We start from the raw sequence: 25,076 nt of genomic DNA, 5'->3' as shown, positions 1-25,076 counted from the left end.
CTGTGGCAGTTGGTGGTTAGAAGAGGGTATAGGATCCCATGAAGCTAGAATTACAGGCAATTGTTAACTGCTCGGCATGGGTGCAGGTAACTGAATTCAGGTCTTCTAGAAGGAGTTATACTCTGGACCACTGAGTTATCCCATCCGAGTTTACCACCCCCACTGACTCTGCATTCTAATCTGAGGTGCCTCCTAAAGAAGGAGTCCACCACCCAGCTCCACTACATTTTTTTTAATCTGAGAAAAATTTGAAACAGCTGAAAACACAAGGTTTATCATTTTCACCCTACAAAGACAGGCAAAATTTTCAGCTGTGTAGTATGAAGAAGGGTGTATATTTATATGATTAAAGAGGTGGAGCAATGGCTCAGCAGTGAAGAGAGCTTACACATGCAGAGAGAGAGAAAAAAGAGAGAGAGAGACTGCTAAAGGAAAACAGAAAAAGGCTGTTGGAATTTGCAAGAATACAGATACTTAGGAAAAATGTGGATCCTTATTGCCTTACATATGAAGTATTTCATGGCTCAAGTGTCCCTCGTTCATCACAAAGGTTACTGGTCTCAAGAATAGTATCTTAGGACACAAAGATATGCAATACATGTTTACAGGCTTGGTCTCAGCTAACTCCCCAACACCATGTGAATACACAAGGCACAAGAAAGGGCCAAAGGCTTTGACTAATAAAACACCCACCTCACTCCAAATAAGCTGAGGGGTCGATATCACAGTGCCATAGGTTTTTCTGGGAGGTCTGAAGAGATCTGTGATTTTATTTTTGTCAGCATCTGCTTTGTAAACAATCCCTGAGATAATACTACGATGTAAATTTGTAGGGAGATGTGGCTGAAGTTTTCCTGTGTGAACTTAAAACAAGATCCCACCCCTACCACAACCCACCCCAAACCCTGGAGTTCTTCCTGGGTGAATTTTCAGAGGGAAATAAGGCTGGGTCTGTGGCTGCTGTTGCTCTTCAGATGACAGGGTGTGCTGTAATAGGAAGGGCTTGCTTGCTTGCTTGCTTGCTTGCTTGCTTGCTTGCTTGCTTGCTTGCTTCCTTGCTTGCTTGCTTGCTTGCTTGCTTGCTTGTTTTATGGTCAAGACACTTGTGCAGCTTCCCTTTGGTGTAGATGATCAGATCCTGAAGAAGATGTTTCTTGTGACAAAAGATTCCCCTCACTGGCTCCACTCAAGAAATCTTTCCTCAGAAGGAGTTCACTGAGGATAACTGAGAGCTGTGTGGCTGTGAATGGTCTTTCCCTTCTCTGCCACAGTGGTACGGCTTCTGTCACTGCAGTTTTTGATGCTGATTGAGGGATGAGCTGAGACTGGTGACCTTCCCATGTTCACTGCACTTGCACGGCTTCTCCCCAGTGTGGATGATGGCATGGTCTTCCCACACCCAATACTTCAATTATGTTCCCCACTATGAACTCGCTGGTACCTCGTAAGACCTGACAGGTCCGGAAAGGCCTTCCCACGCGCCACACACTCATAGGGCTTCTCTCCAGTGTGGATGCTGAAGTGCTGGATGAGATCTTTCCGACTGGTGAAGGCTTTCCCACACTCTTTGCACTCAAAGGGCTTCTCTCTGGTGTGGACCTTTTTTATGCAAGATAAATGTAGAGCAGTGGGTGAAGGCTTTGCCACACTGGATGCACTCAAAGGGCTTCTCCCCAGTGTGAATGCTCTGGTACCTCTTGAGGTATGACCAGTGGTTGAAGGCTTTGCCACACTGGAGGCACTCAAAGGGTGTGGTCTCCCTTCCCCCAGCCTGGAACCTGCTTGCTCAAGGGTGGAGTTTCCTGCTCATTTGTTCTGCCACACCCACTGCTGGACTCTGTCACTTTGCTGCTTGGAGACACACACACACACACACACACACCTGTTCATCCTGCTACTGGACCCCAAGTTACTTGGCGGGAAATCGGGTTCCCTCCCCCTTCCTTTATAACTGGATGTCGAAACTAGTAAAAGGGGGCCTTGAACATGAAATCGTCTTGGCCTCGTTCTTTCTCCCGCCCTGTCTAGCTTCCTCTCTTTTCAGCTCAAACTGCCATCCTCAGTTGAACGTTCACTTTGCGGACTGCCGGTCGGGCCGCAACAAAAGGGCTTCTCCCCAGTGTGGATCACATAGTGGTGGATCAGGGCAGTACTCTCAAGGAAGACCTTCCCACACTCACTGCACTCATAGGGCTTCTTTCCTGTGTGTGTCTGCTGGTGCCACAGGAGGTATGACCTGTGTTTGAAGATCTGTCCACACTCAAAGCACTTGTATGGGTTCTCTCTACCATGGATGACAAAGTGTCTAACGAAACCTCCCCGATGTCAAAAGACTTGTCCACATTCAGTACACACAAAAGATTTCTCTCCAGTATGTCTCCTGCTATGCAGGACAAAATTGGAGCGGTGGGTGAAGGATTCCCACATTCGTTGCACTGGTAAGGCCTCTCTCCACTGTGGATCTGCTGGTGCTGGGTGAGGTATGACTTGTGGTGGAAGGCCTTCCCACATTCCAGGCATGTGTACAGCCTCTCTCCTGTGTGGATCATCTGGTGCTAGAGATGAGTACTCTTTAGGAAGAGCACTTGTTCGCATTCTGTACACTCATAGGACTTCACACCAGAGTGGATCTTTTCATGTCCAGCCAGGAGATGTTTCTTATTAAATAGCTTCCCACATTTACTGCATCTGAAGATAGTTTCCTCTTCTTCAGCTACCTTTATACCATCCTGTATAGGACTCGTTTTCCCAGGGATCTTCTCCCCCAGGGCCTCTGTCTCTTGTTTGAAGAGTCTTTTCTGAACTTCTGACTGACTGTCATGGACTTTACACCCACTGTAAGCTTCCTGGGGTCTTTGGTGTTAATTCTCCCCAGAATGAGGTTCCCTCAGACAGTTTGGCTTACACGTGTATGCAGTGCCTATGGCCTTGGTTTTTCTGCTGCCACCTAAAATAAATTCAACACATAACAGGGACTGTTAGTGAGGACAATACAGAAAGAAACAAAATGATTATGCTACTGAAAACACATACCCAAGGAACTAAAAAAAAGTGCCGGCTATACTATTTCCAAAGCCTAGGTTAGCAACTTTTTTCCTGGTTGTTGGAGTCCAAATACTGTGAAAAGGAGATGCTAAGTGAGAGACTGGGTTGGGAGCTGGGGGAGGGATTTTTCAATGAGCTGTTTTAATGATTACAAGCTGGCTGTGGCTGAGAAGAGTGAGACAGACATCTTGGAGTAAAATTCCTCTAGGTGATGCAACTAACACTGTCCCCATAGAAGACATAAACTATCTACTGTGACAGAAAGCACACACAGGGAGACTCAGCTGTTGTTCAGCATCATACGGAATAGCCTTCAAGTATGAGAGGAGTTCAGAACTCCTTTCAAAATTCGTTATGAGTTCCTATCATTAAAACTGGTCAGTGTATTTTTTTTCCCAGAATAGGTACTTCATTTCTGACCCACAAGCAAGTTCCGTAGAAGAGATGGTTCAGGGAACAGCAAGAGTTCACCAAAAAAGCAAATTATATGGTTAAAAGGTTTAGCTTGAACAGCGAGCATGGTGTTAGATGCCTTTAATCCCAACACTTGGGAAGAAGAGACAGGTAGCTCTCTAGATCTGTGGGAGTTTGAGGCCAGCCTAGTCTACACAGTGAGTTCCAAGACAGCTAGAGCTACATAATAGAGAAACCCTGTCACAGGAAGGTGGGAGATGGAAGGTTTGGCTCAGACAGGATACATGGAGATACAGTTGAAAGTGAAGGCACTGCTGGATGTTCACTACAAATGTTAATACTATCTTTGGTAGAGGAAAGAGAAAACCAACTTCATAGTTCTCTGGGCTTCGCATATGTGCCACCCACCCCTAAATATAAATTACCAATAATTTTGTTTAAACATTAAGCCTAAATACCAACCAACATGCAGATGGTGCCTGGCTTTAACAGCCCCAAGGTGGATCACAGTGACACTGAGATCTTATACAGCAGATTATTCATGGAGACACGGGATTCCTTTTCATGTCTGAAGGACTCTCATGAACAAGAAGGTTGCAAAGGGTAGTAGGTAGAAGAGAATTATGGATGGAAATTGAGAGACTGAGAAAGGATACCTTTTCCTGCAACATCTGGAGGGAAATGTGAGGAATGCTTATTGGATATGACCAATGTGGGACCAAGGGCACATCTACCCCACTGCAGCATGGGTTGCACAGGTGCATTACAACTCTCAAGGCACTTGGTGAACAAAGGCAACGGAGCTTTAGCTGCAACGTGTGCTGTCTCAGACACTGATGCTAACACCAACACATCAGGTAATTAATTCTGTGTCCTCCAGTAGAACCCAACGGTCCATGGCTGCCATCAATTTCCAAGGACAGACTGGGTACAGGCTACCAACAGATATTGAAAACAAAAATCAAAAACAAACAAACAAACAAAACCAACTTGTTCTTTTTGGACACATAGCTCCATAACATATTCCAGCCCTGTGGATCCCAGGAAGACTGAATGCCTTGTTCTTTGACTAGATCTGGTGTCCCTGGAAATGGGTGTGATCTCTCTTCCTCTCTGAGTCTTTGGACAGCCTGAAAATGGCAGGACCACCTTACAGCAACAGGCAGGTGACAGAAAGCGTGAGAATCCCTGAACAGCTGTGTGACACAGAGCTCTCAGCTGTCCATACGGACTCTGGAATGGGGGAGACAAAGTTCTATGCTGCACCACTGAGCCTGGAGCTTGACAAGGCAGTTAATGCTGAGTCACACTAATCATGGTGGTGCGAATGACAGCACCCCCCACAGGCCTTTGAACACATGTCTCCAGCTGGTGGCTCTGTCTGGGGAGCCTTAAGAGGTGTAAGAGTGCAGGAAGATGCACATCACTGGGGACAGGCTTTGAGGATTCAAAAGCCTTATGCCATTCCCAGTGTCTCTGCTTCCTGACTGTGGTTCAAGACATGAGCTTCTCCAGCTAACAATCCTGCTGCATGTCATCTCACTTCCCCACAATGACGGACTCTTACCCCTCATGAATCACAAGCCAAATAAACCCTACCTTCTATCAGCTGCCTTGGTCATAGTGTTTTATCACAGCAACAGAAAAGTAAGGAACACACTTAAAACGACAACTGGTGGTTCAGCGCATCACTAGAGCCACAGAGCTGGTGGCAAGGAAGCCAGGTAGCAAGCCCGTGCATGGAGAGGAGGTACTGAAACAGTAGTTATGAACCTGACTCCTTCCCAGGAGCCATGACAAATGGGATGGGGCAGGGAGAATCAGAGGAGCCACAGATCACAGGCTTCCACAGCTACTAATCAAGAAACTATCCACTAAGGAGCATCCAAGAGACTGCAGAGATGACTCAGTAGTTAACAATCCTCACTGCTCTTTCAAAGGATCTGAGTTTCAGATCATCGCTCATCATCAGGTGACTCATGGTAGCTTGTAACTTTGGCTGCAGCGGATCTGATGCTCTCTTCTGGCTCTGAGAGGCCACCCAGGTGTGGCATATACTCACAGACATATAAATAAATATAAATCTTTAGGGGAAAAAAAAAAGAGGCTTTCCAGTAGATGCCTGGTCCAAACCTCCAAGCCCTTCCTTCCATTGGTCCAGACTCTTACCTAAGCAGGTGCTTCCGCAGGGGGACTTGACCACTGTCCATGGCTCCTGCACTTGCTCCAGCTGGCACAGCAGCCCCAGGCTGGGGACAGGAGGGAGAACAAAAAAGCATACTTGGGGATTTTGGTAAAACAAGAAAAAGACCCTCAATCTTGCAGGATCTGGCCCACACCTTGGAATGAAATTGCTCCAACCAACTAAAAAGGGTTTCTGTGCCATACTAAACACTCCATTAGAAAATAATACTTGGTTGGCAAGCCTGCTGGGTAAGTTCAAAGCTCCTGCTGCCAAAACTGAGGAGCAGAGTGATTCCGACGACTCACGTGGTAGGAGAGAGAACCAGCTCCTGGAACGTGTTCTCTGAGCTCAGACACACACTCTGACAAGTGTGTACACACGTCAGACAGACCTTGTTCTCCTGTAACCAGCTCCTGGAACGTGTTCTCTGAGCTCAGACACACACTCTGACAAGTGTGTACATACGTCAGACAGAACTTTAAGAATGTAGCCGGGCGTGGTGGCCCACGCCTTTAATCCCAGCACTCGGGAGGCAGAGGCAGGTGGATTTCTGAGTTCGAGGCCAGCCTGGTCTACAAAGTGAGCTACAGGACAGCCAGAGATATAAAAAGAAACCCTGTCTCGAAAAACCAAAAAAAAAAAAAAAAAAAAAAAAGAATGTAGTAATTTTTTTTCAAGGGAGGGTCTTACCATATAACTCTGGCTGTCCTGGAACTCAGTCTGTATGTAGATCAGGCTGGCCTCAACCTCACAAGAGATCCAAGTGTCTCTGCCTCTGGAGTGCTGGGATTAAAGGCGTGTAATCACTATACCTAGCTGTATTGACCTTTTTATTTAAAGAAAATAATACTTGTTTGATATATACAGACAATAGAGGCAAACATTTTAAGTGAAACATGTCATATTAGGTAGGGTGGCACTAATCTGTAATCTCAGCAATTGAGAAAAGCTGAGAAAGACAGCTTGTCTACATGAGAAAAATCTGCCTCAAAAACAAAACAAAACAAACAAAATGCAAATAAGTTATCTGTATTAGTCTGATCTTTCTGCTGTAACAAAAGAGATAGTAAGCCAGTAGGTGGTGGCACACACCTTTAATACTTACTAGGCCAAGGCAGGTGGATCTCAAACTCTTGAGGCCAACCTGGTCTATGAAGCAAGTTCTAGGACAGACAAGGCAGACAGAGAAGCCCCGTCTCAAAAATCAAAACCAAAACCACAAAACGCATAATATAATGAACAATATAGTAAGATAACAGGCTTACTTAACTCACTTCTGAAGACTAATAGTCTACTTCAGTAACTCCAGTGCTTTGCTCCCATGATGGAGGGCAAGCAGGTACAGATGGATGAGGTAGGTTTGCCATGCCAAGCTAGGAATAGTCACACTCTTCTATAACTGCACACTCGCAGAGGTATCAGAAGAACAACAGTGGATGGAAGAATATATTCATCACTAGTGTGATGCTTAGCTTTATCAACTTTATTACCTAGGAAGAGAATCTTAATGAGGTACTATCTACACTGGATTAGCCTATGAGCATGTGTGCTACAGGACTGTCTTAATTATGTTAACTGATATGGGAAGACTCAGCTCAGTGTGGGGACAATTGATCCCTAGGCAGCAGTCCTTAAACATAATGAGCTGCATATCCATTCCTAAGTCCCACCTCTCAAAAGTCCCCCCATCGCAACACCCTCAGAAGAACAATCCACCCTCATAAAAGCCTGGGAGACAAAGCCAGAATGCAGCAGTATGCATCTTTACTGAAGTTTTTAGTTAGTCGTAATGCAGAGGTTTGAGATGTGCATGGTGACATAGGACTATAAGCCCAGAACTTGGAAGGGTGAGGCAGGAAGAGCACTGAGAGTATGAGGGCTAGCCTGGGCTACCTATCAAAAATAGGAAAATCAAAACAATAAAACTAACCAAGTTTTACAGTGTTCTTCCTGGTAGTCTATAAGTCAAAGACTCTATAAGGGGTCTATTTTGGAATTTCCTCACAGCATCCCCAGATTCAAAGTCCATAACCATGATCAGGACCATTTTATACATGGACAAACCAAGGCTCAGGGCTTCATCACTATGTGTGTGTGTGCGTGTGTGTGTGTGTGTGTGTGAGAGAGAGAGAGAGAGAGAGAGAGAGACCTATATGCTATTTAACCACGAAATCATGATCATGCAGAAGGTGTGGAGTGCAGGCACAACTGGGATGCTAGTCATGAGCATCCTAGTCATGATAACTGGGGATCCATCCAATGGCTGACACACAGAGACAGCAGTGCAAGGTTGTTCTGAACCCCTTTCCTGTAACAACCTATGTACACTGACAAGGCCAGTGGGAATAGATATCCGGTATGTCCACATCTAAGCAGATGATGCTGGGACAGAGTGGGATTGGATAAGAGGTCCAGAGCTAAGAAGTTTTAAGAACAAAGCTAGGGGCTGGAGAAATATGTCAGCAGTTAAAAGCACTCACTGCTTTTGCAGAGAACTGCAGGTTGGTTCCCAGCACCCACACAGGCAGCTCACGGCTACCTGTAACTCCAGTTTCAATGGATCCAGCACCCTCTTCTGGCCTCCATGGCACTGCATACATGTGGTTCACGTGTAGACAAGCAGTCATGTACACATGCACAACAATTTAAAAAACCATTGAAAGGGGGGGAAAAGGAGCAACTCTGGGATTGGACACCAGGGACCTGGACTCTGGACTCTCAAGTGCCACAAAATGAAAAAAGCCGCAAACACCAGAGGAGTCAGCAGCAGAAACTGAGCGTTGGGTAATGATGCGGCAGGGCCTTGTGCAGGAAGATCAATTATCTTCAGAGAGCAGAGGTCACGCAAGGGCACACTCAGGGATTATACTGCAACACCTCTCTAAGAAAAAAAATATATACATCAAAAAAAAATACTGTGTGTCTATCAGGGTGGTATATCATGGTTGCCATGGTGTATGCATGGATGGAGATTAGAAGGCAATTTGTGAGGTTCAGTTGTCTCTTTCCACCATGTGGGGCCTGGGAATCAAAATCAGGTCATCAGGCTTGGTGGCAAGCACCTTTAGCATGGAGCCACGTCATGAGTGGATGTTAACAGTGGGGAAAGACCTTGTGAGAGGAGGTGGGTCGTGCTGGGAAGCAGCAGCCACATGAAGCACCACATTTTGTTGAGAACACTCCTCAAGCAAAGGGAAAGACCAACCACCTTCCAGATAGAGAACAGGGCAGGCAGCCTGCAGAGAGACTGTGGCAGTGTTCGTCTCGGGCTGAAAGGAGCATGTGAAGCAAGATCAGAAGGGTCTCTCTCTCTCTCTCACACCCTCACACACACACACACACACACACACACACACACACACTTTTCTTTTGCTGTCATAAAATACAATGACGTAATTTAGAGACGGCAGAGTTCACTTGGGTCTAAGCGGGATAGGAGTTCACAGTAGTAGGAAAGTCATGGTAGCAGGCAGGCATGGCAGTAGGAACAGGAAGGTGGAAAACAGTATCACTAATCACAAGCAGGAAGCAGAGGGAACTGGAAATAGGGTGAGGCTGTAACACTCAAAGCTCACCCCCAGTGATGTGCTACCTCTAGCAAGACTACACCTCCCCATAACCTCTCTGAACAGCATCACCAACAAAAGACCAAGTGTCCAAATGCCTGAGTCTATGGGAACATTTCTCATTTAAACCACTGTGTGTGTGTGTGTGTGTGTGTGTGTGTGTGTGTGTGCACGCGCGCGCACGTGCATGAGCGAGCATATGTGCAAATGTGTATGCAAACCCAAAAGGACTCCCTATGCATTTGAGGCCAACCTGGGCTACATGTGATTCCAGGTTTGTCTTAGGGTTTCCATTGCTGTGAACAGACACAACTCTTATAAAGGACATTTAGATGGGGCTGGCTTACAGATTCTGAGATTCAGTCCATTATCATCAAGGCAGGAAGCATGGCAGTGTCCAGGCAGTCATGGTGCTGGAAGAGGTGAGAATTCTACATCTTAATCCAAAGGAAGCCAGGAACAGACTGACTTCCAGGGAGTTAGAGGAAGGGTCTCAAAGCCCACACACAAAGTGACACACTTCCTCCAACAATGCCAAACATACTCCAACAAGGCCACACCTCTTAATAGTGCTACTCCCTGGGCCAAGCATAGTCAAACCACCACACAGGTCACCCTGAGTTGCAGAATGAGAGACCTGCTTTTAAAAAATGGGGGTGGGGCCCAGGGATCCATCCCATAATTAGCCACCAAACACAGACACTATTGCACATGTTAGCAAGAGTTTGCTGAAAGGACCCTGATATAGCTGTCTCGTGTGAGGCTATGCCAGTGCCTGGAAAATACAGAAGTGGATGCTCACAGTCAGCTATTAGATGGATCACAGGGCCCCCAATGGAGGAGCTAGAGAAAGTACCCAAGGAGCTAAAGGGGTCTGCAATAGGAACAACAATAGGACTATAGGTGGAACAACAATATGAACTAACCAGTACCCCGGAGTTCGTGTCTCTAGCTGCATATGTAGCAGGAGATGGCTTAGTCAGCCATCATTGGGAAGAGAGGCCCCTTGGTCTTGCAAATTTTATATGCCCCAGTACAGGGGAACGCCAGAGCCAAGAAGTGGGAGTGGGTGGGTAGGGGAGCAGGGACCGGGGAGGGTATAGGGGACTTTTGGGATAGCATTTGAAATGTAAATGAAGAACATATCTAATAAAAAATTGAAAAAAATGGGGTGGTGGATGTCAAGATGGTACAGTTTATAAAGTCGCTTGCCACCAAGCCTGACAACCAGAGTTTATTCCTAGGACTCATGTGGTGGAAGAAGAGAACCGAGTTACTACAAGTTGCCTTTTAACCTCCATACACAACACGTGTGTACCAACACATGTATACAAACTAAATAAAATATATTTCTAAAATACTCTTAAAAGTAGAATAGAAAGCCTTACCCAGAGAGACCAGAAGCCCATAGATTTCCAGCATCATCTCCTGGTACAGAGTTTTTTGAGCAGGGTCCAGCTGTCCCCACTCCTCTTGGGTGAAAGCCACGGCCACATCTTCAAAGGTCAGAGATACCTTGCAAAGTCAAACAGCGGCATCAGTGTTAGCCTTGGGGTTCAATGAGAACAGCTGGCCCATGCCTTACTGAAGGAGGTTAAGAGAAATGAAGGTCCAAACTACATAGTGTGTCTTCAGGCCCAGGTTTCATTCTGGGATTCAGGGTTAGGGGGATGACACTTGGGGTACACAAAGGTGTGCAAGAGTCACCAGAGTCTGGCAGCTCATGCCTATAGTCACGGAACTTCACTGGTAATGGCTGGAAGACTGCTGTCATTTCAAAGCCAAAGTGAGCTATGTGAGAGTCTGTCTCTAAAACAAACAAAAGAAAGAAAGAAAGAAAGAAAGAAAGAAAGAAAGAAAGAAAGAAAGAAAGAAAAAGAAACAAAACAACTGGGCTGGCAAGATGGCTAAAGTCACTAATCCTGACCACCCAAGTTCAATACCTGGAACCCTCATAAGATGGAAGGAGAACTGATTCCCTCCAGTTGTCCTCTGACCTCTACCATCAGGCTGCTACATGCATACAAACACATAACACATAAATAAATAAAGTAAAAAAAAAAAATCCACAATAAATGAATGAATGAATGAGAAAAAGATAACCACCCCAAACAAAACCAGAAGGACAGACAACAACAACAAAAAACATGTGGCGGATAGCAAAAACTCTTCTCAAGGATAAAAGAACCTCTGGTGGAATCACCATGCCGGACCTAAAGCTTTACTACAGAGCAATTGTGATAAAAAACTGCATGGTACTGGTATAGTGACAGACAAATAGACCAATGGAATAGAATTGAAAACCCAGAAATGAACCCACACACCTACGGTCACTTGATCTTCGACAAGGGAGCTAAAAACATCCAGTGGAAGAAAGACAGCATTTTCAACAAATGGTGCTGGCACAACTGGTTGTTAACATGTAGAAGAATGCGAATCGATCCATTCCTATCTCCTTGTACTAAGGTCAAGTCTAAGTGGATCAAGGAACTTCACATAAAACCAGAGACACTGAAACTTATAGAGGAGAAAGTGGGGAAAAGCCTTGAAGATATGGGCACAGGGGAAAAATTCTTGAATAGAACAGCAATGGCTTGTGCTGTAAGATCGAGAATTGACAAGTGGGACCTCATGAAACTGCAAAGCTTCTGCAAGGCTAAAGACACCATCAATAAGACAAAAAAACCACCAACAGATTGGGAAAGGATCTTCACCTATCCTAAATCAGATAAGGGACTAATATCCAATATATATAAAGAACTCAAGAAGGTGGACTCCAGAAAGTCAAATAACCCCATCAAAAAATGGGGCTCAGAACTGAACAAAGAATTCTCACCTGAGGAATACCGAATGGCAGAGAAGCACCTGAAAAAATGTTCAACATCCTTAATCATCAGGTAAATGCAAATCAAAACAACCCTGAGATTCCACCTCACACCAGTCAGAATGGCTAAGATCAAAAATTCAGGTGACAGCAGATGCTGGCGAGGATGTGGAAAAAGAGGAACACTCCTCCATTGTTGGTGGGATTGCAAGCTTGTACAACCACTCTGGAAATCAGTCTGGCGGTTCCTCAGATAATTGGACATAGTACTACCGGAGGATCCAGCAATACCTCTCCTGGGCATATATCCAGAAGATGTCCCAACCGGTAAAAAGGACACATGCTCCACTATGTTCATAGCAGCCCTATTTATAATAGCCAGAAGCTGGAAAGAACCCAGATGTCCCTCAACAGAGGAATGGATACAGAAATTATGGTACATTTACACAATGAAGTACTACTCAGCTATTAAAAAGAATGAATTTATGAAATTCCTAGCCAAATGGATGGACCTGGAGGGCATCATCTTGAGTGAGGTAACACAATCACAAAAGAACTCACACAATATGTATTCACTGATAAGTGGATATTAGCCCAAAACTTAGGATACCCAAGATACAAGATACAATTTGCTAAACGCATGAAACTCAAGAAGAATGAAGACCAAACTGTGGACACTGTGCCCCTTCTTAGAATTGGGAACAAAACACCCAGGGAAGGAGTTACAGAAACAAAGTTCGTAGCTGTGATGAAAGGATGGACCATTTAGAGACTGCCGAATCCAGGGATCCATCCCATAATCAGCTTCTAAACGCTGACACCATTGCATACACTAGCAAGATTTTGCTGAAAGGACCCAAATATAGCTGTCTCTTGTGAGACGATGCCGGGGCCTAGCAAACACAGGAGTGGATGCTCACAGTCAGCTATTGGATGTATCACAGGGCTCCCAATTGAGAAGCTAGAGAAAGTACCCAAGGAGCTAAAGGGATCTGCAACCCTATGGTTGGAACAACATGATGTACTAACCAGTACCCCGGAGCTCTTGTCTCTAGCTGCATATGTATCGAAAGATGGCCTAGTCGGCCATCACTGGAAAGAGAGGCCCATTGGACTTGCAAACTTTATATGACCCAATATAGGGGAATGCCAGGGCCAAAAGAATGGGAATGGGTGGGTAGGGAAGTGGGGGGCGCTATGGGGGACTTTTGGGATAGCATTGGAAATGTAATTGAGGAAAATATGTAATAAAAATATTAAAAATTAAAAAAAAAAAAACATGTGGCTGTGAGATGCAGACAGTAAGAATTCTAGGAAATCAGAAGGTGGTACCAATACAGATACCGAGCAGAGCCTCTTCAGGATGGTTTACAATAGTTGCCTAGGGCTGACAAGACGTCTCCGGATAAATGATCCCTGAAACCCACATAGTAAAAGGTGAGAAGCAACTCCCTTAGGGAGGCCTCTGGTTCCCCTGACGCATGCACACTAAACAAATGTCCAAACAAACCAAAAATGGCCATTCTATCCGACAGTAGGGATCTTAAACAGAGACTTTCTCCAACACTCACTATGAAGATTTTCTTAATTTCCCACAGTCTCTGAGGTCACCATCATCAGGTCTTCACATAGCAGTGAGTAACTGGAGGCTAAAGAGCTTCACCGACTCACCTGGAGTCACACATCTTATTACTGCTGGCAGGATGTGCACGGGTTTGAAGCTGTCATAGTATTCCTGACACTAACAGCAAGGAGAGTCTAAAGTAACAAGCTTATTCCAAAAAGGAGCTACATAGTTGGAGCGCTGGCTCAGAACAGTGGCTCTGCCTCAGCTCCCAGCACCCACAACATGAATGATCTCCAGCTCCAGGCATAGTGCACCCTCTTCTGGCCTGTGAGGGCACTTGTACTCACGTGCACCCGCCCTTATGCAAACATGTCTTTTAAGAAAGCTATTTTTGAGCTGAGCATGGTGATGCACACCTTTAGTCTCAGCACTTGAGAGGCAGATCTCTGTGAGTGTGAGGCCAGCATGGTCTACAAATCAAGTTTCAAGACAGCTAGGGCCTTTACACAGAGGAAACCCTGTCTAAAAAACCAACAAACAGAAAACAAAAACAGAAACTCCAGGAACAAAAAAGATTTTAATTTCTTGTTCTTAAAAACATTAGTGGGCTGGAGAGATGGCTCAGAGGTTAAGAGCACTGGTTTTTCTTCCAGAGGTGCTGAGTTCAATTCCCATCAACCACATGGTGGCTCACAACCAGCTGTAATGGGTCTGATGTCTTCTTCTGGTGTGTCTGAAGACAGCGACAGTGTACTCATGTACATAAAATAAATAAATCTTTTTAAAAAAAATTAGCACACACCTTTAATCCCGGCACTCGGGAGGCAGAGGCAGGCGGATTTCTGAGTTCGAGGCCAGCCTGGTCTACAAAGTGAGTTCCAGGACAGCCAGGGCTACACAGAGAAACCCTGTCTGGAAAAAAAAAAAAAATAGTGAATTTGTGTAGCATTTCCACTCCTTTTTGTTGCCAAATCCACTCTAAAAAAATACCTTTCTGATACAGCTAGACAGAGTTTATAGCTGGCTTCACAAGAAATGTGTTCATGGTGCTGGCTCACACCGGTAATCCCAGCATTAGGGAATTTGAATTAGGGAATTTGAATTAGCCAGCCTGGGTTACAGAGTAAAAACTTGTCTGAATAAAAGAACAATAATTAAGTTACTAGAATTTACTTGAGACAAGGTCCTGACCAGCTTCACAAGTGGCCTAGACCTCTCTTTTTTTGTTTTTTGGTTGCCCCCCCCCTTTGGTTTTTCCAGACAGGGTTTCTCTGTGTAGCCCTGGCTGTCCTGGAACTCACTCTGTAGACCAGGCTGGCCTCGAACTCAGAAATTCGCTTGCCTCTGACTCCCAAGTGCTGCCAGAGCAATTCCACAATGAGACAATTGCCTTTCCCCTGCTGGATTCTGACAGCCCTTGTCTCTGATGCTACAATACTAAAAAAAAAAAAAAGAAGAAGAAGAAGAAGAAGAAGAAGAAGAAGAAGAAGAAGAAGAAGAAGAAGAAGAAGAAGAAGAAACAGAAACAAAAATAAAACCAGGGAACACATGTGGCCAAGGATCAATCACAGCGGCTGTGTGGCTCTCAGAATCAGGTCCCTTCACTGGCTATAGGTGATCAGAGGCTGATAGTATCTGGAGAATGCTACATTAGCCTCATATAGGCCTCTTTAGATGGCCAATATACCTTATACTCCTCCCAGTATTTCTTTCTGCCTGGAATGCCTTAGCCTTCCCTGCCTTTCTCAATTCAGCACTGTTCCTAGAGGCCTGGTCAGTCTGGGTGGACCCTTGCAAGCACAGTAGCGTTTATTAGGATGATGGGCCTCAGAGGAAGCACCATTTACCCTTGCAACAGCTTACCAATGACAATGTAAAAAACACAGCTCGCAGCTCAAGGCAGGAACATGACCCTGGAACTCAGATTTAGGTTAACCCAAATGCCATGTTCCAAAAGTTTTAAGATACAGAACAAAGAAGGACACATATCAAGATACTTTTCAAACACACTCATGTAATGAGCATAGTAAAAAAAAAAAAATGCCTTTTAGGTATGTAAAGATGAAACCAGGAACCCCACTACAGCCAAAACTGCACCTCATAACCAGAACCCAGTGACATCACTCACTCAGGATAGCCAGACACAGTCCTAGAACCCCATGGTGCCCAGTGTGCTCTTATGCTCTGAGCTCTTGAGATATGCCCCCTTGATCTGCCATGCAACTCAAGAGCCTCTCCTAGGATCCTGACCCTTGGTAATCAGACTTCTGTTGTGCAAGTGGGACCATAATTAAGAATTTACAGTGTGAACCTTATGTGACAACCCTCAGCATAATGAAATGTAACGTTTGTTATACTAACTGCGTGTATCTACCTAACATCGGGCAGGCAGGTTAGAGGCCAGTGGAGAAGCTTCTGCTACAGGCCTCAGGTGCTATCTGAAGATATTCTTTTAGCTTTCAGGTTGGTGGAAGCTAGCAGTCTGCTATGGCTACTTTGACACATCCAAAATGTTTCATCTGTGTTTCACAATGACTTTAAGTTAGACGCTGTGATGGGCAAGGAATAGTCAGCTATAAGGGGGCTAAAAATAGCCCAAGATAATTAATAACCAGGTTCTGACCTGCAACATTCCAATCACTCCACAGTTACTGGCATTCTAATAAATCTGCTGTCAGGTGCAGCATCTTTCCAGAAACTATAGTTCAAACTGAGCATCTTTAGGAAACATCTAGGAACACTGACAAATTTGGTAGGACCACTGACAAATTTGGTGGCCTCACTGTGCCCCCACCCCCACCCCAATGACAAAGGTAGAGCTCAATCCAAGGGGCTGTATCGGCTCCCTGGACCTTTCGACAAGCAGGGATTTAAAAGAGTCCACTCACCTGTGTGTGGTCCTTCCCAGCCACCATAGTCGGACTTTCCGTGGGCGGGGTGAGATGGATGGAGCGCCTGGCAGACCTCAGGAAAACCTCCCCACGCCCGTCCGGCCTTGGCTTGGTGACACGGAAACTGGCTGGACTCGAGACCGCGGGACTTTCCATGGAGATGGTAAACCACTACCCTTGGCTGCTGCAGACTAAAGGAAGAGGGCTTAGAGATCGCGGCCCGCCGGAGGAACACACCACACAGGTGTGCATGGACTTCCGGAGAGAATTTTTATCTTCCGGTCCTTTTCAAATCCCGCTACAATCTTGGAAAGTGTCCCTTGGCTCCCCCCCCCCCCCCCCCCCCCCCCCCGCACTCCAGTCCCCTGGAACCAAAGTGCTGTGGCCATGGCGTGCGAGTAACCCGGAACTGAACCACGGCTTGTTAGATTATTGGGCTCACGCACAGCGTAGTCTGGGTAATGTGGTTTTCATAGGTTTTTCTCACGGTGTCCGACAAGACTAACAGTGCTTAAGTCTCGCCCAGTGTGGAAGACGTTAAAAGTCCCAGTTTCTTTCAAATGCGGGGGCATCTAGAAGATGCAGTTTGTGGGAAGGGACTCGCAGATAGGGGTGAGACTCATTCTTCAGCCAGTGAAATAAAGCTTGGGAAGCAAAGGGATTTTTGCCCGTCTTAGGGTCAGTGCAAAGGTGTGGATCCCAGCACTCAGCGGATCTCATGATTTGTCCCTTTTAGACAATTCCTACGAAGATCGTCTTCTAAGACAACAGAAAATGTAGCTTAATATTCTTCATGAGGAAGACGTCGGAAGCCTCATCTCAACATATTTGTTCCATCACCCTTACTGACCTAGGGCTTGTGTGACAAGAACAGCCTCGACAGATGCACGACTCCTGATCTGCGAAGGCTAGGTGGTAAAGGGAAGGTGGTATAGAGGCCTTCCCAGTTTATCCTCTCCCTAGCTTCCCTCTTCTTTCTGAGATATATAAACTCTATATTCTCAACTTCCAGCCAGGCATGGCGGTACTTGCCTATGATTTCAGTACTTGTTGAAGTGGAGATCGAAAGATCAGGAGTTTGAGGTCATCCCAGCCCTATAGTAAGTATGAGGCCAGCCTGAATTACATGTGACCTTGTCTCAAAAAAGACCAAAACCAACAATAAAAAACTTCCCTGAAATGACTTTCTTTAGTTCTGCATATGAATGTGATGCCTAGTTTGGGTGCCTGGTCTAATTCACTTAACATAATGGCCTCTGTCTCTTTCCATGCTGTTACAATTGGCAAGATTTAATTATTTTATATGGCTGACTAGTGTTCCATTATACATGCATACCACATTTTCTTTAGGCATGAACATATAGGTTGATTCAATTTCTTGGCCATTCTGAACAGTGCTGCAACAAACCTACAAGGGCAGATACTTCTTCACCATCTTGATTTTATTTCCTAAGGTATTTTTGGTGCTGCTGGTGGTGGTAGCAATGAGTTTTCTGTTTGTTTATTTTGTTTGTTGGAGTCAGTGTTTTGTTACATGACTCAGCTGGGCCTCAAACACATCTCATCTTCTGTGCTTGGATTACAGGATTGCACCATTCAGCTATTTCCCCTGGATATACAACCAGAAGTGGGAATGCTGGGTTTTATTTTTCTTCCCTTTGAGCAGAGCTTGAACTCAAAGCCCCACCTCCACAGTGACACACTTCCTCTAACAAGGTCACACCCACACCAGTAAGGCAACACTCCAAATAGTGGCATTCCCTATGGCCAAGCATCCAAACACATACATCTATGGGTGGCCCACTCTATTTAAACCACCATGGAAACAAATACAGGGCAGTAGTTTGGGAAACTATGTAAGAAATTCTGATCTTTGTGGGGGTTTTTTTGGTTTTGGTTTTGGTTTTGGTTTTGGTTTTTTGGTTTGTTTGTTTTTTTTTTTTTTTTTTTTTCAGTTCCAAGCAAATCTTCCTCCCCAGGGTTATCTTGGCTTGAAAAAAAAAAAAAAAAAAAAAAAAAAAAACAAGAAATGAATGCTTTCCAGGTGAGAATTTTATTTTATTTTACTTTATTTTTTGTACAGGACCTTGAATTTAGTATCTGGCAAATAGCATTTTACTGCCAAGTTATATCCCCAGCCCCACCGGTAAGTTTTACTAAATCTTGAAATCGGGTGGGGCTGGAGAGACGGCTCAGAGATTAAGAGCACTTGTTGCAGAGGACCTGCGGTCAATTCCCAGCATTCACCTGGTGATTCACAACCATCCATAACTGCAGTTCTAGGGAGTTCAGTATCTGCCTGTAACCTCTCCAGACACCAGGTAAGCATGTGGGGCACAGGCATATATTTAGCCAAAGTATTCACACACATAAAATGAAATAAATCTGAGAAACAAATAAACAAAAGAAACCCTTGGAAATCAGCTGGAGTGGTGATACACACTTTGTATTTCAGGTACTTGTTGGGTAGAGACAGATAGTGAAGACCATCTTTGACTATGTAGTAAGTTCAATGCCATTCTGGGCTATGTGAGACCCTGTATAGGAAATAATTTTAATGGTAGTAGCTTTATTCTATTCCTGTTCTAGCTCCCAAGTAATTGACACAGAGACATATTAAATTTATTAACATTCTTTAAGCACAATGACTGGGCAGATAGTCATCTATTCTAATCCGACTTTGCTAGTATGCCAATTCCCAGGCACAGGTCCTGCGTTACTTGCCATTTAGTCTCACCCTGGTTTCACCAGGGGAAGAGGGGGAGGAGAAACCCACACCCTGCCAGAGTTTTACCTATTCTCTGGTCTGTCAGGTGTGGGAGGGCTGCCATACACTTTCCACTCAGCCCTGGGTGGGCATTCAAGCCTCTGACCCACTCTTCAGGAGGTGGCCAAGGGGCAGCCCTACCTGGGAATCCTGGAGCTACTTTGTTAAAGCCACCAGGGTTATAGGAGAGAGGGATGAGGGAAGAGGTTCTCAACGGATCTTGACTGGAGCACAGGAACGCCTTCTAACAGGAGATTAGAAACGGCTCATTAGGAGAAAGCCTGTCCCATCCTCCAAGCGCAGTGGCCCTTGATGAGCAGACATTCTATGGTTTTAGAGCTTTATTATAGAAAAGCAGGGAGAAAAGAGAGAGGGGGGAGGGGAGGGGAGAGGAGAGGGGAGGGGAGGGGAGGGGAGGGGAGGAGAGGGGAGGGGAGGGGAGGGGAGGAGAGGAGAGGAGAGGAGAGGAGAGGAGAGGAGAGGAGAGGAGAGGAGAGGAGAGGAGAGGAGAGGAGAGGAGAGGAGAGGAGACAAAGAGAGGGGAGAGAGAGGGTGAGAGTGAGGGGTAAGAGGTAAGAGAAAGAAGTAAGAGAGCAAGAGAGCAAGCAGGGGCTGAACAGCCCTTTTTTTATGGTCTTTACTGTTGCTAGGTAACTGAGGAGGAGTTTAGCCTGAAGGTCAGAAGCTTGGGCTATTGTCTACGTGACTTTTAGCCGCACTTCTCTTGTGGGGGCTGGGGGTGGGGCGGTAACTTAGGCAGGGGCCAGAGTTCCAGGAGCATAAGGGGATGCCTACCGTGTCATGTAGGTGAATTATCACCATTTCCGGGGTTCAGACCTCAGTTAACTGGAGACCAGCCTGTCTGTGCATAGCCCAATGCCCCACGTCCTCCCTCATATCAAGGGTGGTCAAGGCAACCCAGAGGAGGAAAAGGGTCCCAAAAGCAAGCAAAAGAGTCAGGGACAGCCCCATTCCCATTGTTAGGCTTCCCATAAGAACACCAAGCTACACAACCATAATATCTATGCAGAGGGCCTAGGTCAGATTCGTGTAGGCTCCATGGTTGTCGGTTCAGTCTCAGTGAGCCCAGGTTGGTTGATTCTCTGGGTTTTCTTATGGTACAGTGGCAAGTTTCTACAGAAGGGGAATTTGCTATTACAGGGGAGAGTGACCTTAGAGGACGTCACTGTGAGCTTCACCCCAGAGGAGTGGCAGGGGCTGAACACTGAGCAGAGAAACGTGTATAAGGATGTGATGTTGGAGAACTTCAGCACTCTGGCCTCTGTGAGTGACAGAGATGACTGCCTGAAGTCTGAAATACACAAGCACCTGCTTGAGAGTGAGCAGATTAGCTTCCAGACCGCTTTTAACTTTTGGGGTATCCTACGTGAGCCAGGATTAGGATGAAGCAGGAAAGGAGTGTGGTACCAGGTTTTGTTGTTGTTTTATTGTTTTTCCCGTATTTTCATGTGTGTGTGTGTGTCTGTCTGTCTGTCTGTCTGTCAGCCTGACTTGTATATCCATGTGTGTGTGCCTGGGGGCTTGTTCACATCATGGTATATACCAGGTGGAAGTCAGAGCTTGACAACCTTGGAAGTCAAGCCTCATTTTATCCTTCCACCTTACTTAAGACAGTGTCTCTTGTTCACTACCAAGTACAGCAGAGCCTTCCAGGTTTCTCCTGTCTCTGCTCTGCTGACATTACAGACGCGTCCCTACCATGTCTATTTTTACCTGAGTTCTACAGACCCAGACTCAGGTCCTAACCCTTGTACAGCCATCTCCACAGCCCTTTTGCTATTTTTTTTTCTTTTAGATTTATTTATTATTATTATATCTAAGTACACTATAGTTGTCTTCAGACATACCAGAAGGGGGCGTCAGATCTCATGACGGATGGTTGTGAGTCACCATATGGTTACTGGGATTTGAACTTAGGACCTTTGGAAGAGCAGTCAGTGCTCTTAACCGCTGAGCCATCTCTCCAGCCCATTGCTATTGTTTTTTATTTAAAGATAATTTTTCTGAAATGTGTGTGTGTGTGTGTGTGTATGCCATGTGTATCCAGTTGCATGTGAAAGCTATAAGAGGGGCATCAGATCCCCTGGATCTGGGCTTATAGGCATTGTAAGCCACCTGAGGTAAGTACTTGGAGCTAACCTGGGATCCTCTGGAAGACCAACAAGTGTTATTAACTGCTGAACCATCTCTCTAGTCTTGATTTATTTTATTTTTAATTATTCATGTGAGTACAGAAAAGGATATCTGTTTAGCTTCTGTCAAAATCTCTTGACTAGTACTAGTGGCAGTTGTCCCTGAGTGCCCACCTGCTTGGTGGCACATAGCTGATCAGCCACTCTCTCACTGGTCTAATTCCCTAAGACCAGAATGGCCCCACTCAGTGATTTGTAACATATGTATTTCAAATAACAAGAGTGGAGAGTTTCTCACGGAACATTCTCTGTAATCCAAAAGACCACGATGTTGAAGGCAGGTTGGAATGTCCATGAGTATGGGGCGAGTCTAAAAAGAGGAGTTGTATCAGGCCACAAGAAAATGTTTACTAAACAAAAAGGTACCACACATGAGAAAATGTTTCTCCCAAGCAATGATGATGTTCCTTCAACCATCATACTGTACACGGAATCAGGATCTCAGTGTACAGTATACTTGGAAGTCATTTTAGACATCATTTTTGATAGTAAGTGCTGTGTAAAAAGCAATTCTCAGGAATATAGAAAATCACTTGGCCCTAATTCATGCAAATCTCTGGAAATACAATTTGAATGTGATGCCTGTGGAAAGTTACTCAACTCAAAGTCATGCCTTCAGAGGCATATGAAGATCCATATTGGGGAGAGATCCTTTAAATGCACTGAATGTGTACAAACGTTCAAAACACTGTGGGACCTGACTGAACATCAGAAAACTCATTCAAAGAGGAAAGTCACCTACAGGCAGAGGACCAGTCTTGTTCAGCCTCGGAAAACCCGTACTAAAGAGAAAGCCTCTAAGTGTGAAGCTTGTGGGAAAGCCTCCTCCCGGGTGTCATCTTACAGTAAGCATAAGAAGATCCACAGGAGGAGAAAGCCTATGAGTGAGTGTGTGGCAAGTCCTTCAAACAGAACTCAACCTTCAGCCCACATAAAATCACTCACAAGAAGCAGAAGTCGTACCAGTGCAAAGACTGTACAAAGTCGTTCATTTGCAAGTCTGCTCTTATGAAACACCAGAGAACACACACAGGAGAGAAACCTTACAATGTGGGCTCTGTGAGAAGGCTTTTGCCCAGAAAGCAAATGTTCATGAGAGAATGCATGCTGGGGTGAAGGCTTACAAGTATCACCTCTGTGACAGGGCTTTTGTGCAGAAGAAAAAAATTACTCAACATGAAAAACTCCACACTGGGGAAAAAAATCCTATGACTGTAGTATATGTGGGAAAGCCTTCACTCTGAAGTCAAACCTCCACTTGCATCAGAAAATTCACAGTGGAGAGAGCCTACGAGTGTAATGAATGTGGGAAATTCTTCAGCTGGATCTCCATAAAAAAGCTCCGTACTGGGCAGAAAACCTTATAAACGCTCTATGTATGGAAAGGCCTTTGCTGACAAGTCATATCTTGGCGGACACCAAAAAAAGAATTCACACCCATAGGGACTTTGAGCACTTCAAAAAAATACAGGAAACTGTCCCGTTATAGGATAGCATGGAATACTCCTCCCGAACATTGACTGCAAAATGTTCTAGCATTTCGTCCATCACGGAGTCTATCACAGAGAACACAGAGTGCTTAAGCTCACAGTGACTATCTTTTTAAGGATAGGTTTAACCCATTTATTCATAAATGCTTGTTTTGTCTTTTTTAAGTGTATGTGTATATATGTGTGCCATGTATGTGCAGGTGCCTGGGGAAGCCAGATGACATCAGGTGCCAGTAAGTTACAAGTGATTGTGAGTGGCCTAAATTGGGTGGTGTGACTTGACTTTATTCTTCTGGAAGAGCAGCAAGTGCTCCTAAATGCTAAGCCATCTTTTCAGCCCCTGGTTTGCTATTTTTTTTAAATTTATGTATGTATTTTATATGTGTGTGTGTGTTTGTGTTTTGCTTGCATGTATGTATGTCTGTGCCACATGTGTGTCTGGTACACATGGAAGCCAGCAGAAGGTATCAGATCTCCACCTGTGGATGGCCACGTGGATGCTGGGAATTGAACCTAAGTCCTCTGGAAGAGCAGACAATGCTCTTAGCTCTTATGCCATCTCTTCAGCCCCTGGTTTGATGTTTTTGAAATGGAATCTTATATTACCTAGTCTGGATTTGAACTTCTGGGCTCAGGTGATCCTCTTGTCTCAGCCTCCTTAGTATCTGGGGCTTCAAATACACGACACTATGCCTGCCATTCAGCAAATATTTATACAGTGCCTTTTGACAAACGTGACTGAAGAGATGCCAGTAAACCAAATGTATCCAAAACCAATTGGTTTCCAGATTTTGTTTTTCTGGTTTTTTGTTGTTGTTGTTGTTGTTTTGGTTTTTAAAATTTATTTATGTATATGGGTACACTGTCACTATCTTCAGACATACCAGAAGAGAACATCAGATCCCATTACAGGTGGTTGTGGTTGCTGGAAATGTAACTTGGAACCTCTGGAAGAAAGTAATCTGCTGCAGGATTTTGGTCACTTCTGATTTGCCAAGTCTCCTATAAGTGTGACTTGCAAAGCCAAGGTCACACAAGACTCTGGAAGGTAAAGTAGCCAGAAGATAACATCTTGAATTAGTCCTTTGTAGGATTTATGATAGAGAGGATGGTCTCATGTTAACCTGGGTTAGCCTGGAATCTGCCTCCCGAAAACTGAGATTATAGGCACGTGCTAAAACATCTGGCTATTAGCCGGGCGTGGTGGTACACGCCTTTAATCCCAGCACTCAGGAGGCAGAGCCAGGCAGATTTCTGAGTTCAAGGCCAGCCTGGTCTACAAAGTGAGTTCCAGGACAGCCAGGGCTACACAGAGAAACCCAGTCTCGAAAAACCAAAAAAAAAAAAAAAAAAAAAAAACCCAAAAACCAAAAAAAGAAAAGGTGTGTGCCACTACTACACCCAGCCTGTTTTTATTTTTTTCCTTTGAATTACATTTTTTATTTATTTGGAGGTAGCACATAGAGGTCAGAAGGCAGGACTACTCGTGGGAATCAGTGCTCTGCTTTCCTCATAAGTGCCCCTGGGATCAAACTCAGATTGTTAGCCTTGGCAGCAAGGTCCTTGACCTGCTGAACCACCCCCCTCACCCCTCGTCCCGTGGTTTTGATATGGAGTCTATATAGCCCTGACTGGCCTCAAACTCACTATAAAACCTTGAACTCTTTGTCCTCCCTCTCCATCTCCTAAATGCTGTGATTATAGGTTTATGTCACCATTACACCTGGCTTATGTGGTGGTGAGGATAGGACCCAGAACTTCCTTTATGTTAGATAAGCACTCTACCAAAGGAGTTATGTCCTCAGTTCCCTGACACTTAAAAAAAAATCTTTTAACTGCTAAAAAAGAATTATTATTTTTTAATTGTAAGCATGTTCTAGAGCCATGGTTCTCAACATTTCTTAATGCTGCAACCCATGTTCCTCATGTTGTGGTGATCCCCAACCATAAAATCATTTTTGTTGCTACTTCATAAGTAATTTTGCTACTGTTATGTATCGTAATGTAAATCTCTCATGTGTTGTGGAGTACGATTAAACACAACGTAAATCCAATGACTCAAACAGCAGACCAATGCAGATGAAAAACATTTATTGTAATTAAGCCACTACTGA

General features: G+C 44.9%; 1 long non-coding RNA gene and 1 pseudogene across 1 annotated transcript; one reads left to right on the top strand and one right to left on the bottom strand.

Annotated features, from left to right (window-relative positions):
* Window positions 1-281: 281 nt before the first annotated feature.
* Window positions 282-16,516, bottom strand: LOC147003654 (uncharacterized; annotated as a pseudogene).
* A 39-nt stretch (window positions 16,517-16,555) lies between these two features.
* Window positions 16,556-18,806, top strand: LOC147003653 (uncharacterized). The gene is made up of 3 exons (XR_015047767.1): window positions 16,556-16,736; window positions 17,229-17,592; window positions 18,576-18,806. It is a non-coding gene; the product is annotated as an uncharacterized LOC147003653 (long non-coding RNA).
* Window positions 18,807-25,076: the final 6,270 nt, after the last annotated feature.

This window comes from Mus caroli, unplaced genomic scaffold (genome assembly GCF_978045245.1).
Source record: "Mus caroli unplaced genomic scaffold, Mus_caroli_1 scaffold_8, whole genome shotgun sequence".
NCBI lineage: Eukaryota > Metazoa > Chordata > Mammalia > Rodentia > Muridae > Mus > Mus caroli.
Note: the sequence above shows the minus strand (reverse complement) of the source record. Positions and strands in the feature narration are given on the sequence as shown.